Below are 17,071 nucleotides of genomic sequence, written 5' to 3'. Positions count from 1 at the left end.
TTTTTAACAATTTTGGTGGGTAGGGTTTGGGTTAGGATGGATGCAGTGTTGACTGCGGGAGGCTCCCTGTACAGCTGAGGGACCCAAGACAACACGGAGGATGAACCCCTGATTGGGGGCATGAGGGGGGGCATCCCACTGCTGAACAGTTCCTGCCCAGGGATGGCTCCCACACTTCTGGCTAATGATTGAGAGAGAGAGAGAGAGAGAGAGGGGCCATGACAGCAAAGCTCCAGAGAGCTACTTACATAGCTGCAGGGCCAATGATGCCCAATCCCTGCAGATGAAACATGTGAGAAGGTTGCAGACATCATGGGACAAAGCAGAGATCTCTGGCACCCCTCACTGGTGAGTGACAGAGTGGGGTCTGCGACAGTGGGGCTGGAAAGGGCTCTCTACAGATCCAGTGACACCTCATCCCTGCAGGAAGGACAACTATTACCAAATGATTTTTTTTCCTGGAGATTTCAGTGTGTCAGCTGAAATCTATGTTTACAGGCAGTTACTGATTAAACTCAAATCCTGCCAAGCCTACTTATCAGTTAGAGTGCCAATGACCAAAAACAATGCCTTCTTTCACCTCCATTTTGCTAAGAAACTTTGCTCTTTTTTTCCCTATTCGGACCTGGACCCCGTGATCCATATATTTGTCACCTGCAGACTAGATTACTGCAATTCTCTGTATCTAAAAGTGATATGAAAACAAAACAATGCAAAAACACCAACTTGTACAGAATGTACTCTATATTCTAGTCCCTCAGCTGGCCCCCAGTCTGCTTCCACTGTCAAATCCTTCTCTTGAAAGTCATTGCAACATGTTCCAATTGCCTCGGTCCGGGTACCCTGCCTCGGTCCGGGTACCCTGCCTTGGTTTCCTCTCTTCAATTCAAACACTCACAAAAGGCTTTCAAGAGTTCAAAATAATTCAAGCAGCTGCTCCTAGGCCTCTCCTAGCTGGAATACTTCCACAGGCATCTTGTCCAACTCTCTCTCTGACTGAGAGGTCAGTAAGAAAATCTCCTCTGCTGTTCCCCTGCTTTCTCAGGGTCCCTTGCAGGAGCTTTATACTAGTTTCCAACTGGTCTCAACACCCTTTTTCCCCACAAGGTCTTGTCTTTGCTCCAGCTCTCTGCCTGTCTCTCACTGGCCTTTTAAAGAAATCACCTAGCTTATCAGGATGGGGGGAGGAGGTCAAAAGCTAATTCATCAAATGTGTGGCTGAATCCCATTACCCTTAAAAGGCCAGCCAAACTCTGACAGTCATAAATGGATTAAGTACCAGGTACATAAGAAACTACATTGCCAGCTCTAAACTGCCAAGACAATTGTGCTCCTCTGGGGCAATACAGGTCATATAGGCCAGATGAGACATGTTGGGGCAAGGGGATCCAGCTGTGGAACAAGCTTTCAGAAGATAATAGACTAATCTAGAATTAGACCACCTTTAAAGGTCATTCTGCAAGATCTACCTTTTGTAGTAAATGTTCTGATCATGGTAAAAAAAAAAAAAAAAAAAGCTTAATCAATCACCATCTGCCCCCCCCCCAAAAAATATCCCTCTCAAAGCAGAGCTTCCTGTAACCGGGGACAGGAAAAAAACTGAAGACTTCACAAAGCAAAGTCCACTATGGACCTTGTCATGCCAATCAATCTGGAAGTCACTCAGATTATTCACTGATGGGACCACTACAAAGACTTGAAATGGACTGATAGCTAACTTTTAGTGTAAATTTTCTGGAATGCCAGATATTCTACTAAAACCACAAAAGAAAAATTTCCTTTTCTTCTGACAAAATCTGCAGGAGACTGAATCTCTTCCTCAAAGAGTCTTTTACTGGAGAAAGCTCCCTCTCATATTCCTCTGAGCACTATAGCTCCAGTCCAGTTGAGAAATGGTTGTATTACAATTTAGTAGGCAGAGTTTGTTAAATTGCCATATTGGATGAAGTGTGGATCCACACCAACCACCTAGTCACCAACATGTCACTGCTCAGGAAAGATTACAGTTCCTCCACTGGGATTCAGAAGAGAGAGTTTCACAAGTTACATTATCTGACCTTCTAGAATAGTGAATAGCATCAAAGTCAGAACTGAAATGAATCTCACAAGTCTATGGTGGAAGGGGAGAGAAAATATTATTTGATTCTATTGTAAATTCTCAGGGTAAGTGAAATGGAAGCAGGAAGGGCATAGCAGAGGTAGAGATCACTATGGTGGGCTGTATACGCATCAGTAATCTTAACTCTGTTCTACCCTTACACCACTCTTTTCTCTTCTGAGACCAACAGACTTTCTTGCTATGAACCACCATCACTGTAACAGATGCTGCTTTGTCTCTGATGAAGACAGAAACAATCAGGAAAGACCAAAAGAGTGGATCTTAGAAGAAGTGTCACAAACCAAAAGTTGAGAACTCCAACTTCATGTCAGATCACCCGAGAGTTCCCAAAAAGTTCACCGTACCCAAGTATTTACTGCAAAATAACTGCACACCTTGTATCTTAAAGAACATTCCACTCTATGTAGAATGGTAGTTTGAAGGAAAGACTGACATCAACAGATAATGTAAAAAAATTGCCTTTCAACTGATTACTTATATATACACACATCAGGCATCATAAAGGACTTCAGCAACTCTGTCTTGCCAATCCCTTAGTTTTCTTAGGGCCACATTTCTTTCTTCAAATCCTTTAAGCAGAATTACCTGAGACACCAGCTTTTAAAACAATAATAATAATAATAAATTGTAAAGTTGTGGCATTTTAAAGTATTTACTTTTTTATATGCTGTACTACACTATTCTACAGCAATGCAATAGTAACATTTTCTACAACACCAGGAGGCAGATTGACTGGTACTAAAAGTCAGATTTATACACATACTGTACTCTCAAAAAACCTGCCTTTGGTAAACTTTAAAATTGCTTATGAAGTCCAATTTATTTTTCTGTTGAACTGTATATTGTTTCCAATGCTGAAAAAAGTACTTCTATATATGGAGGCAAGTCAGCAAAAAATCATAACTCTCTGCCAAGCATTTATTTAATTTTAGTTTGTATTTCCAACAATAATTATATGGCAGAAATTTTAAATTTAGAAGGACTTATAATAATTATATTTGGAGACAGTGGTAGAAGCCTACAGCCAAGGTCATAAAGTCGAAGTGTGCTTTTGGACATAATTAGTGTAAAAGAAACTATAAGATGTTCTATGTTTTCAACACTTCTGATATTGCCAAAATAGGTAGAGATGGTGATGGTTGTTTTTGCAAATTGAATACCTTTCTGCTAGATACCGAACTGAAACAATCCATTTCACACAATCCAGCTAGCTATTACATGTCAAAAACTTTTGTTAATGAATTACTACAGGATTAATTAAATTAATTAAAGGTGAAAGTCACTGTATTTTTATCAGCTCTCTCTTCACCCATCTATAACTTCCTAGCTAACCCCTGAATGTAACTTATTCCTTTTATTTTCAGGCTTCATATTAAGTAAAAAGTTCCTTCAAAGTTGTCTTCAGCTGAATTACATAGTATCTATTTCTACAGTTTGGATAAAAAGGCAGAATTTCTCAGCTTTATTAGGGCTTGTCTATATGGGAACATCGATGAAAATTAAAGTGAATTAAGTAAAGGTGTGAATTTGAAATAAGTTAGTTAAGCTGCATTAAACTCCTATGTGAACACCATCACTCAGAATTCAAGTATCCTTAATTCGACTTAGCGTAATTCAGTTCCAAAGTGAAACTACCAGAGTAAACAGACATGTCAAATAGTAGAAGCATTTTTTGTACATACTAACATTATTTAATCCTTGTAAATATTCTTGAAAGTAACAAATAACCCATATGACAATTAAAGATGCAACATTTCTCACCAAAAATCTTTCCCCATTTTCATTAAAGAGCTGGAGAATGAACTAATTCTGAAATGTAGACTTATATCTGAACTTGCAATCTTCTCCCAACCTCTTGCTCCATAAAAATAGGCTACATCAGGGGTGGCCAAACTCTCTGGCCCTCCGAGCCACATACAATGATCTTCAGAAGTTTGAGAGCCGAGCTGAAGCCCCTAGACCTCCCTCCTCACTGGGAAGAAGCCCCTACCCCACCACCCTACTGCAAGGCAGAGGTCCTGAGTTCCCCCCTCCAGTCTGGTGAAATGGGGGCAGCATAGGAGACTTGTGAGCTGCACTTTAATGGTAAAAGAGCCACATGTGGCTCATGAGCCACAGTTTGGCCACCCCTGGGCTAGATGATCCTTCCAATACCAAGCTACAGAGTTGGACTAGAATCATTCTAGAGAGGCTATGCCAACCAATTGACTGCAATAGCCTCCATTGTTTATTCAACTCACATCCCTTCCCGAACAGCAAGAGAAGACCAAACACACAAGACTCAGAAAAAATAATCCTCCTTTTGTTGGTTGACATACTATAAAATCCATGCTCGGAAGCCCACTATTAGATATTTTTATATCTTCCCAAATAAAGACTGAAATCTCACTAAACAGACAATTCATTTTTCTAACGGACATGATAAACACGTCTCTTATACAAGCAAGAGGTAAGTATTACTGAAGAATATATAATTACAACCAGAGAATTTGACATGTGCTGCCAAAATACTGATTTAGAAACAGAAACTTTAAGGCCAAATCCTGCCATCCAATACAAGTGTACATGTATGTTGACTTAACTGAAAAGAGAGGGGGGCTAAACATGTATATCTAAAGGTAGAATTTAGCTTTTGAAAAGTAATTTTCTCAGTTATGATTCTTTAATTATCACCTTTTTGATGACAATGTATGCCTCAAAATATGATAAATGTAAATACTGCAGAATTGAATACAGAAATACAAATACAATATGAATGATGCTTGGTCACAGGTGGGAAAGAAGTGCCTATGTTTGTCTAACAATGAAGTCAAATTAATTTTTTTTAAAGGAACTGTATTCCTAACTAGGTGTAATACACACATCTGAGCTCCCATCTTGCACATTATATCAATAAGGGAAGCACACAAAGGATGATCACAAAAGCAAGAGACACTGAATGAATTACATCCTACTTTAGGAATTAGAAATTATTCAGAATCCTGCCTACTAAATGTCCCCCCCCCCCAAACATTTAAATTGAGTTTCACCCACAGGCTTCTCTGGGTAGGTATACTAAACATAATGGGGTGGAGGGGGGGAATCTTTTACCTTTGTGTTGAAGCTCTTAGGAAAATAGAATTTTTTCAATGTTACAACATTAAAAGAGAGTTAGCAGTTTTTACAAATAGCACTTGTAAAAGCACTACTAGAAGTAAAAGATTTAGAGAAAGCTTCTATTTTTTCAGTTTGTTACTTATGCATTTGATCAGTGTAGTGGGGTCGTTTGGTTGGTCAGTAGGCCTACAGGTCTGGGCCTTCAACTTCAGTCTTTCTATCAGTTCAGGGTGTCCCAGTCTTCTAGATGAGGTCCTGCTGGAATGTTCTCTTTGCCGATAACCCCTAGATCTACTCTTCTGGGCGCCAGGAGTCATAGTTCTGGGCCAGGTAAGGGGACCCTGATGATCTCTCTTTACCAGGTTCCAGCCCAGGGCCCTGAAAATGCAGCAGCTTGCTTGCTCTCCTTCCCCAGGCCACTTCCTACCAGACACTGCATCTCAGTTTGGGATGTGGTTGTAGCTGACAAAGTATTTACTTCAAAACTCCAAGTCTAGGGCAAATGCCTGCAGCCCTCTTGTGCCCCTTGCCTGTGGTTCTCCCTGCCTCTTGGGGAGCATCTTGGGATATGGGGAGGGGAATGGGACTCATAGCTGGATCCCCTTGGTAGAAGCTTCTTCACCTGTTGCTGCAGAATGGTGCTCCTCCAGGGAATGCCCTCTCTCCTTCTTCCATTGTCTGGAGCTGTTGAAGCACGCTTTACACGGATCTTCTCCACCGGTGCATAGTTGGCATTATCCAACAGGCAGTCTTTCCAAGCCCAGTACTGCTCCAGCCCTTCCCCTGCCTCAGCCTCAGCATGGGGGTTTGTAAATCCCATCAGTCAGTACTGTGTATTAAGAAAGTTTTCCCCATTTTGTATGGAGCTTTTACTCAGCTACACAGAAGAGAAAAATATTAAAGCAGGAAAATGATGTGAAACAACAAAAGTTGGGGGACTGGGACAGATATAGAAAAACTATTAACTCATTTTTTAAAGCCTAATGGTCTCCCTCTAACGAGATGATTTATTTAACATCAACATTCAAAAAGGAAAAGAAGTAGAGAGTATTACATATGTGCAATGTAATTAGTTAACTTTTTTTGCATTAGCATTGGCTTTGTTTGGGGGAGTAAGGAGATTATATTGCTTTTACTGATATGAGAACTATCACCAGTGCCTTTTTAGAAAGCTTGTCAGTCCCCCGGAGCAAGGACCTTTCTTGGAGCCACAGCCATGGATGCTTCAACAATACCACAATCTACAGTATGGTAAGAGGTGTTCAGCTTCCCCCTCTATGGCCAAGTCAGTACTATGCCACTAGTGGAGCGCTCTGCTGGTATAGCTACACCAGTAACTGCACTTTACCAGTATAATGGCAACTACTAAGAGCTTTTGCCAGCACAGCTATCTCAGTAACAAATCACATCTATCATATGCCTGACTGACATAGGCATGCTGGCAAGTTCGCAGTGTAGATATGACCTGCATCAGAGACAAGAAGTTAGCAGTGGCAGATTCACAGACAGGGACCGCGGCCAATTTGGGGGCCCTTGCAGGAGTGCTGGAACTCTGTCCCCGAGGCCTGCCACCCTGGCTGCTCCTCTTCCCCCAGGGTCCTCCCACTCTGCTCCTGCGCTGCATGGGGCAGGGCTGGCCCAAGCCCCACCACTTGCCCTTCCAAGCCCCTTTTTGGCAAAACTGGCCTTTAGTCCTGTTAGCTCTTGCAAACTTGGCAAGAGCAAATCGTATAAATTCCCAGTTTGCCAAAAAAGTTGGGACATCCAGGGAAGGGCTTAAAAACGGGACATATGGTCATCCTAGGCTGTTACAAGAGCTGCCCAGCGAGCCCAGGCCGCTGTCCGGAGCCCTGGACCCTCCAACTGCCCTGGGCAGGGGGCGTGGTGCTGGACAGCAGCCCTCAGTCCATGTTCCTGCCACTCCCAGGGCACCCTGCACTGGGCAGGTGGAGGCTCCAGGACTCCTCACAGCAGCCCGGGCTCCCTGGGCAGCTCTTACCACAACTCCACAATAGTGGATATTGATGTTTCAATGTAGTGCTTTTCTAAGAGATTATAAATCTGAATAATTTTTAGAGCAACAGCTGTTTACAAAGTTCTATCATATTTTTAAGAAGGTACTTCAAGTTTTAGGTCAGTAGGAGCGATAGATCAGTCCTGTGTTTGAAAGGTACAAATTTAGGATCTTGAGTCCAACAATCGCTATCATTCTTCACTCGCCACCATCTCTGTCCCTGAAGGCTTACCTCAGTTCTCTCAAGTCACTAAAAGAGCTTTCATCTGACAATTTGCACAGTATGCCTCAAAATACATTCTAGAAATCTCTTCTCAAAACCCATTTTTAAAGAATTTCACAAGCCTTATTCTATTCTTCTTACAGATTTCATGATGGAATTGTATCTATGCAAATACTTACGTAGTATGCAATTAATAGTTTATTCTTCCTACAGTTATAAAAAATTCCATATCTGACTGACAGTTTCCATTGTAATTTGAGGAAAAGGTAACTCATGAAAAGGAAGATAAATACAATGGTAGCCATTAGTTTTATTAAACATATCTTGTTTAGAATGGAACCTGCAGATAATTGTGTGATAGGTCAAGTTATTTAAATAGTTAGGACTAAATGTAAGACAGACATGTATTGCCTATACATTTAGAAAGGTGTCTACGCATTTAAAAATCATCAGGAAACAGAAGCATGGAGCTTTAATTTCAGTTTGGTCCATCAATTTCTTGTTTGACTGTAAATTTCATTCTGTTTCTGCCTCTAAAAATAAGCTTGGGTAAGAGCAGAGACAATATTGCACTAATGAGGATTTTGCATGACGCTCTTGCTAAGGCGAGGCAGCACGTGTGGAATGCCACATGAAAGTGCAAGTTTAGAGGAATCTTACACCTTATTTGAACGCTCGCAAAACTGAGGAGAATTGACAGAACCAGAAAGTTACATCCACTGCCTAATCTATAAACCTTCAATCTAAAATATTAATCTCAGCCTTCATTTCCAGCAACCACCCTACCACAGAAAGATATTTTGATCAGCTCCAACGTTCCAGACAGATCAACATGAAAAACTAGCAGCATTTTTGTTAGCTGCATCTCCAAACGTCTTCTGTTCTATCACGTCATTTGAACTCTGCTATTGCAATTATTGGATAGGCAATTTTCAACACTGGAAACCAAGTTTTATTACATTATAGTGAAGGTTAGCTGTAAGACTTTGTTTTCACTAGAGACTGTTTCAGGCTGAATAAGCACATGGGGGTTTGAATTAAGACTGTACAGGCAACACCACTTCTGCCATTTGCTAACTTCTGAGTGCTTGCCTTGGCATCCCTAATATTCTTTTAATGCATCTGTGTGTGTCAAGAACGAAATGTGTTAGTCTTGATCATATCCCCTATGGGTATTACCTATAGTTCCCCATAAACAATTCTGAATTATTGCCAAGCTTTGCTAAAGAAAAGTTTAGGACTGGAATGGCAGGTGTTGCAGGTTCAGAGTGCAATTCATTCGTATGGTGTGTTGAAAAGCTTCTCAGTGCCAGTTTGTGTTGTACTCAGTTTAAGACAATGTTAATTCCTTACTTAAAAGCAGAGGCGATGCCTGTGGTGTGGGGGGAAATGCAGGGTCACGTGCTCCACCCCGCCCCAGATTCGCTGCTTGGCTTGTACTGAGCATGCTCAGTAACACTGCTGAAGCTGGCTGCCCTCACGCTGCCCTGCCCCACCCCCCACACACACTATCAAAAGACATGGGTCATCTCTGCTTGAGAGAGAAAGAAAATCATCCACATTTTAGAAACAAAACTGAATTATACTCTAAGTGAAGCATATTTTATTAAAGATGATATTCCATACAGCACAGATATTAAATACAGGTATATTTTATAAGCTATAACAGGTTATAAGCTTTTCCTTACTGTAGGCTTTGACACCTTCCTTTAAAAGGGAAGAACTAGTATGTGGAGGGGTGCATGTTGTTTTCATCGGATTATGTCATTGCATTTTAGTTCCTATATACAATTGCAGCATCAACTACATAGAAACTGCTTAGTCACATCTACAGTCAGAGATTCCATCGTAGCAGGATGTATTGAAGTATTGTCAGCACTCATATCTGCATACTAATCACTGTATGAAATCTTACTAATAGTTCCATTTCAGGGGGTTTTGGCGGGGGGATGGTGAGTGGGAGGGAGGGGATTTTTGTGTCTCCTCTGCACTTCCAAACACGAATACTAGAAAGAACCTATTAGCCGGAGGACCAAGGCTTGAAAAATCCATTCATCAATAGAAAGTAGCAAGCATTCTCAGGTGAGCTATTGGATCAAATTAGTAAAGAAAAAAGCTATACTGAAGATGACTGAAGACTCAGGAAAACAGAAAACTATCCTTTTATATTTGAAAGGTTCTCCATAGTTATAAAGACTAAAATACTTTTTTCTTTTGAAAAGTGTAAACAAGTTCTGCAGAAATGTATTTTGTTAGATTTAAATTGATTGTGTAGGCCCCACTACAAGCCAGAAAAAGATTTCTACTCACCAACGGCAATTGGAGATTTCATGCTCTACATTTCCAAGAATATTTATCTTCATAATTATCACTTTTGATAATTTGCCTTAATATAGGTATCAACAGAGAATTACATTTCTGCTCATTAAACAAATCTGTGAAGATGTGAAACTGGATGAACTTGTATGGAAATAAATGTATTATTCCCCCACAAATATTCATCCTCTCAACACACCGGAAAAGTAGACATTTTAAGCCCTTTACTGAGTCTCCGTTCTACTCTTTCCTAACTGCGCTCCTTTATTACGAGTTTGAAATCTGTTTTTCCATTAGTTAACTAACAAACTGCTAGTCACACTTCCTTTAATAACAAAATGAACTACTGTAGTATTTGTTAGCAATGCTGATAAAAAGTGATATACAACAGGGCGGTAACCAAAAGCACTAAAGTTACACTTTATTTCACATATGGAGTAATTTGTGTACAGAACACGTAAAAAAAAATATGCACAAACACATTTTAAGATTTTAAGAATTCAATCTAGCCAAAAAAGGTAGTTTTTTTACACTTAGAAAAATATCTTACTACTGTGTTCCCAGAGTTCCACTGCTCTCAACTGATATGTTTAAATATCTTTGCATCAATTATAACTTTTCAGTTTTCCGAATCAGTTAAAAATGCTAAATTAAACTTTTCAGCGGAGACTTTTATGGGGGGAAAAACAGCATAACACAATGTGCTTTAAAAAATAACTCACCATCAAAGCTGACATTTTATTGGAAGCATTATAACGTTACCATTACATGAACAGGTGAGCTAGTGTTAGCTATTTCCCCCAAAAAATTGTCATTCCCCTTTTTACAGGTTTTCAAGAGGGCACTAAGTTTGAATTATATCCAAAAAACACACCCTTTTTTACATGTTTAAAATCTATAGCTCAGGACACTTTTATAATGCTCTGTGAACACATAGGGTACTAGCTAAAACACTCAAAACTATGGAGTCTGAATGAAGGTTAAAGTAGTTATTTAAAATAAGAAACTTACTTCCTGAATTGATGTTTCTTTAAAAAAAAAAAAAGTCACAATCATTTCTGAGGAATGAACATGGTTATTCCTGTACACACTGAATGTGAATCTGCTTCCTGTTTGGTTCATTCCTAAATTCATCTCTTTATAGAAGGTATCTGAATAAGTGATAAGTTAATACATTATTTCATTATGAGGTAATATAACGAGTGCAAATTTGTTTAGATACAAAGGGACCCAACTCAAATGACTCCAATTTAAGTTACTGGATTCTCAGTAACTTTTTAAATTTAGGCCATTTATTTAGGTATCTATATACAGATTTAGCAAGCTAACTTTACGCACCCATTTTTTAAACAATTGGCCAAGGTTGTTAAGGCAAGCCAATACTGCATCACCTTACTCACCTTTATTTTTGGTGTGTTTCTTATTATGCTCTCCTCCTTCCTATTAGAGTAGAACTTAGTTTCATTAACATACAGACAACTCTTACTATGCAATAGGTACAACGTAAGTGTTACTATGAGGTTTGAAGAGAGAGTGGGGGCAATTAAAACATGTAAAGAAAAAGTCATAATATTGTGCACAGAGAGTTAGGTGCCTAACCAAATAGGTAATTTGCAAAAATAATTCTCTTACTCAAATAGTGCATGCTCTGGAGCATCTAAGAAAAATATCAAGCTTTGCATGCATATATATGTTTTAGCCACAGCAATGTATGGTGGAAGATAATACAGCAGGGGAAAATTAGGGGTTTTTATGGATTCAAGTTAGATACAAAGGACACCCACACTAAAATCAAACCAAGCTTTCACTCCTGGATAGCAAATCCCGTAGTCAGGATTGCTATTATATCTGGTATTAAAATGTAAATTACTGAGAAGTGTGATTAAACATGACATCACATGTTTTGCAATTTCCTTATAGACATTTGCAAGATTTTTTTTAACTACTTTATATTTGAAAGTCAAGATGTGATTCTCCTTTGTACATATACCATGCAAAATAAAAGTTTTGGAATCTGAGCACAGCTGACAATGTTATTGGCTTCTCTACAACTATTACTATAAATGTTGTAGTGCAGACAATGATAAAACCTTATTTTTGTTTGTAGAAACAGCAGAGAAGTCTTGGAAAAGACCCTCAGAATAAATATGTTCAATCACATAATCACTCTTTTAACCTTAATCACATTAAAATGTCATTACCAGAATTCTACTTATGGCAGAAAATTCTCTAAATTTACCTACAATTTATGAAACCCAGAAGTGTACTACAGTGATTACTAAGTTTTAAAGAGAGGATCCTAAATAAAAGTTTAGCTCTCAATATGTTTAAAACATAAGTTATTCAGCTCTGCATCTAATTCTATTATACATAAATAGTCATCTCTTTCTCCTCCCCCACCCCCAAAAACTCTCATGATCCAGAATGAACTGTGGGGAGGGGTTACAGCCTAGTAATTCTAGCCTTCAAAAAGAACTTGAAGAACCAAACAGACAGTGCACAATACACAGCACCATAAAACTAAGGTCTAGTTTGACTAGCACCAGTTAACTAATGAGAAGCTACAGAATAACTTTGATGACAATGTGAAAGATCAGTGTCATTCCCCTCCTGAATAAACATTTTACAATAGCAATCACGGAATTCCAAGAGGTGGAGTTTTCTTGACATATTTACACCCCATTGGGAATACACCGTTGTCTGTGCCTAGTTTATAATGTTACCAGAAATTTAAGATAAAATACAATCTCATCTTATGCTGGGGTACTTATCTTCTATGAGAGAAATCCTAAACTATCATAATGCAACCAACAAGATTACAGTATAATTCACAAAAAATCTTAAAACAACTATGTGCTGGCTGACAGGCTCAATTACTTCTCATGTCACAAGACTATTGCTGAACTAAATGTAACAAACAATTCTCTTACAATAGCAAGTCAATGACAGACAATCTTACAAGCTCAAGTAGGGCTGTGGACATCTTTTTGTGATTTTTATTTTTAAAGATCAGATAAGTTTTGTACCATTACACAGGAAGACTGAATAAACTGTCAAATGGTACTTCTGATACGAATAACTATTTTGCTTATTCTAATTTACACAATATTATTTTGTTTAACCCCTTTAACTAGAAAAGCCATGCATAAATACGCATCACTATGTATTATAATGAAAATATACATTGTTTTGATCCCATCTGTTAAATGAGAAACTCTCTGTATTTAAAAGAGAACTCAAGAATATTTTTGGCTGTGAATAGCTCAGAATATTGCATTTCCTCTGTAACAGTTTAGGACCTCATAAACACCTAAACACTATAAAGAGATGCATTTCCTGATGATACCCTAAACTGCTGTAAGGGAAACATAGGACCCTGCACTGGAGTTTTTGACAAGTAAAAATAATAATAATTTTCACATATTTTGTTGTAAACGGAATAGTTCCTTTTCAGATCCACATTTTACGTAATTATTTTTTAAAAGATGTCTCTTGCCTTAAAGAAATTGAAAAGTGGCCAAGTCACAGTTTAATCTTTTCCCTTACACTGGCTGTGCTAATTAATTCATGTCATTTTCTTAAGGTAAAATACAGGTTTTAAATAAATTTGCAAGTAGGTTACCATTTTTTCATAGAAATAAAAATTAGTTAAAAAAGGCAAAAACGTACCCTTAGACAAAACTAGAGAAAAAAAATTCCCTTTCACAAAAATGTTAGGTCACATTAGATTTTAGGGGAGCCCTTTGCAAAGTAAAGGCTCAGTCCTGCCAAGTTACTCTCATACCCAGAGTTATTCCTGCATAGAATCCTACTACGACTATGTAGGATCAGGACCTAGTGCTGGAAACTGTGTCACATCGGAATATTTTTATACATATACACATATACACACAAACACACACGCAAAAGTCAGTCTCCTGTAATATAAAGATATAAATAAAGTATGTAACTGAAGTAGAGATGAATACTGTGGTGTCCTAACCAAATTCTAACTTAGGTAATTAGTTTGCCTACCTAAAATTCTCCCTGGGGTTTCATTTGGAAACAGTATTCTTCTTCAGTTCCATCCTAAAATGTTGTGCAGTGTTGCTGTGCGTTGTTAAACAGTAGCCGTTTTACATCCCAGAAGTGGCTCCATTTCAGTGATGGATGAAGTGGTCCCTGTTACAGTTTGTATATCAATTTGTTAAGTTTGTAAAGCATTTGGGGAACCTTCAGGATGAAAGGCACTATACAAATTAAATATAAACAACATTAGTGCCCATTCATCCTCTTCAGAATAGGCCTAAAACCAATCCACACATACAAAGCAATTCAAGATTTACACAGAGCTATATCACCAGTAAAAGCTAAAAACCTCTCATTAATGACTGGTAAAAACTAAAACAAATTTGTAATGAAATGTCCTAGATTCAAATCTGTTAATTTGAAAGGGACTGAGCATTCTAAGCAAAGGTGATTATCAGCCTCAATCATGGATTCCACTTGAGGATGAACTCTTAAAAAAAAAAACTACCACACATTTCCCTAAATTTTACTGAATAATATCAGCTTTGCAAGCTAACCAAAACAGCAATTCTGCAGCATACAACAGTGATATACAACTACAAAGTGATAAAACAAGCAAGTAAGAATTAAATGTATTGACTGAAACTGTTAATGGAAATTTGCTGTCATTTCATGGCAGTTAATTTTTCATTTATTTTCTCAGTGTCCAAGAAGTCAACTAAGAGTTTCACAAGCAGGAAGGAGCAAACAGTCCTATCAAATCAGGGAAAAAATTTTACCGAATGTGTCAAGATGCAAGGGGGCTTTGCCCCTTCCTATCACCTGCCCTTGCAGCATTCCCGAGCTCAGCCTCACTATTTACTATTTCAGTACAAAGCAACTAAAAAAAAAAAAGGCACTGAGCTTGTTAGCTGTACATATTAGAACAGCCCAACTACTGAAAGGCCTCATTTATCTTTTGTATATTGGCATACTCTGGGCCTCCGTGTGGTGCACTTTTGCAAAGGTGAAAGTCACTTATACTATTCTTTTTCCTCATCATTACTGCGCTGGGAGATCAACTCACGAACAAGACCACTAATTTATCTTCATTTCGACAAGAATTCATACTCCTAATTAATTCATACTCCGCAGCTAAAAACGTGAAGCATATCCTGGTCTCATTAAGACAGATCATTTTCTCACAAGACACTGACAAGCAGATTTTTGTCTCCACTGGTTTTGTAACAGGAAGTTTGTTCAAACCCCAGATCTGAAGAGGAAACAATGCGTGTCAACATCAAGCCAAGACAGCAGCAGCTAGTGAGGCATGGAGACCCTCCCCCCAGTTTTTGTCCTCAAACTGAAGACACGGAACTGGCTCACTGGGCCTGTCCCTATAGAGGAGAGGACCCACGCGGAGTTGGGGGAAGCGAGAGGAGAGCCCGTGCCCAAACCACCTGGCTCTGCCCACAGGGGAAGTTCCTCACTCAGATACTCAGGAAGGAAAAGGCCACAGAGACCTTCACACCAGCCTCCCCCTCGCCCCACCACGGGGCCTAGGGCGGGGAGGAGCAGAGCTCGACAGGAGCCTCCCCCTTTCCCCAACCCCCGCGGGGCCTAAGCCGGGGAGGGCTCCACACCAGCCTCCCCGCTCCGTGGGGCCTAAGGGGTGGGGGAGAGGCGCCAGACAGTCCTGCCCTCAGGGCCTCCAACAGCCCCAATCCGCCGCCTCTCCCGGGCCGGGCCCGCGCTCGGCGGCAGAGCCCAGCCGGGGCGGAGGAGCTAGAGGCGGTGGCGGCGTGTCGGTACCTTCGCTCGGCTGCGCGGACTGGGCCTGGCGGCAGCTGCCTCCCTCCTCTCGGGGTCGGGTCCGCGGCCGGGCGGCGGGTCTGTAGCGTCTCCGGCTCTGCCCGCTCCCACCCTGGCGGCTCTGGAGGAGGCGGACGACGCGAGGCGCTGCCTGACGGTCTCTCGCTCGCCCCGCGGTGCTGCGCTGCGCAGCGGCCCTTCCCCGCCCTGCAGCTGCGGCGGCGGCGGCCTGCGCCCAGCTCCCCGCCTCGGCCGCTCTGCTGCCCCTGGCGGCGCGGCGGGATGAGCGTCGCCACCGCCCGCTGGGCTCCTGCGGCCGCTCCCAGCTTCCCCGCCCCGCGGCTGCTCGGCTGCTCGCCCCGGCCCGCGGCTACCGGAACGGGCCGTGCCAGCCCAGCTGGGAGCGGCCTGGCCCTGCCCTGCCCGCCCCGCCCCGCCCCGCCCCGCCCAGAGCGACCCTTGGACCCGCGAATTTCCTTAGGCACAGGAGACTCACTACCCCCCCCAGCCCCGCCCCCACCACACACTAACCCCCCCACACCACGCCCCCCAGCACCGCCCCACCACACACTAACCCCCCCACAGCCCCGCCCCCACACACCCTCGCCCCACCACACATTAACCGCCCCCCCAGCACCGCCCCCACGCCCCACCACACACTAATCCCCCCTCCAGCACCGCCCCCACGCCCCAACACACACTAACCCCCCCCCGCACTGCCCCCACATTACCTCGCCCCAACACACACTCACCCCCCCAGCACCGCCCCCAGATACCCTCGCCCCAACACCCACTAACCCCCCCTGCACCGCCCCCACGCCCCCCCAGGCCCAACACACACTAACCCCTCCCCTGCACCACCCCCACGCCCCCCCAGGCCCAACACACACTAACCGCCCCCCCAGCACCGCCCCCACGCCCCCCCAGGCCCAACACACACTAAACCCCCTCCAGCACCGCCCCCACGCCCCCCAGGCCCAACGCACACTAACCACCCCACAGCACCGCCCCCATGCCCCCCCAGGCCCAACACACACTAACACCCCCCTGCACCGCCCCCATGCCCCCCCAGGCCCAACACACACTAACCCCCCCCCTGCACCACCCCCACGCCCCCCCAGGCCCAACACACACTAACCGCCCCCCCAGCACCGCCCCCACGCCCCCCCAGGCCCAACACACACTAAACCCCCTCCAGCACCGCCCCCACGCCCCCCCAGGCCCAACACATACTAAACCCCCTCCAGCACCGCCCCCACGCCCCCCAGGCCCAACACACACTAACCGCCCCCCCCAGCACCGCCCCCACGCCCCCCAGGCCCAACACACACTAACCCCCCCCCTGCACCGCCGCCACGCCCCCCCAGGCCCAACACACACTAACCCCTCCCCTGCACCACCCCCACGCCCCCCCAGGCCCAACACACACTAACCGCCCCCCCAGCACCGCCCCCACGCCCCCCCAGGCCCAACACACACTAAACCCCCTCCAGCACCGCCCCCA

General features: G+C 42.6%; 1 protein-coding gene across 4 annotated transcripts in view; it reads right to left on the bottom strand.

Annotated features, from left to right (window-relative positions):
• CAB39 (calcium binding protein 39) overlaps nt 1-15,832 on the bottom strand; it is a 67,336-nt gene extending 51,504 nt beyond the window's left edge. The window contains exons 1-2 of one of the 4 annotated variants that reach the window (XM_048863856.2): nt 15,568-15,832; nt 13,783-13,929 (exon numbers count right to left, since the gene is read on the bottom strand). The gene's annotated coding sequence lies outside the window, so the exon portion shown is untranslated. Of the gene's footprint in view, nt 1-5,837; nt 6,093-13,782; nt 13,945-15,567 lie in introns of those variants that run through there. The other 3 variants (XM_048863858.2, XM_048863855.2, XM_048863857.2) reach the window with 3 other exon arrangements.
• Nucleotides 15,833-17,071: the final 1,239 nt, after the last annotated feature.

The sequence above is a fragment of the Caretta caretta genome, chromosome 9, assembly GCF_965140235.1.
Source record: "Caretta caretta isolate rCarCar2 chromosome 9, rCarCar1.hap1, whole genome shotgun sequence".
Taxonomy (NCBI): domain Eukaryota; kingdom Metazoa; phylum Chordata; order Testudines; family Cheloniidae; genus Caretta; species Caretta caretta.
This window is presented reverse-complemented; position numbering and strand designations above follow the sequence as displayed.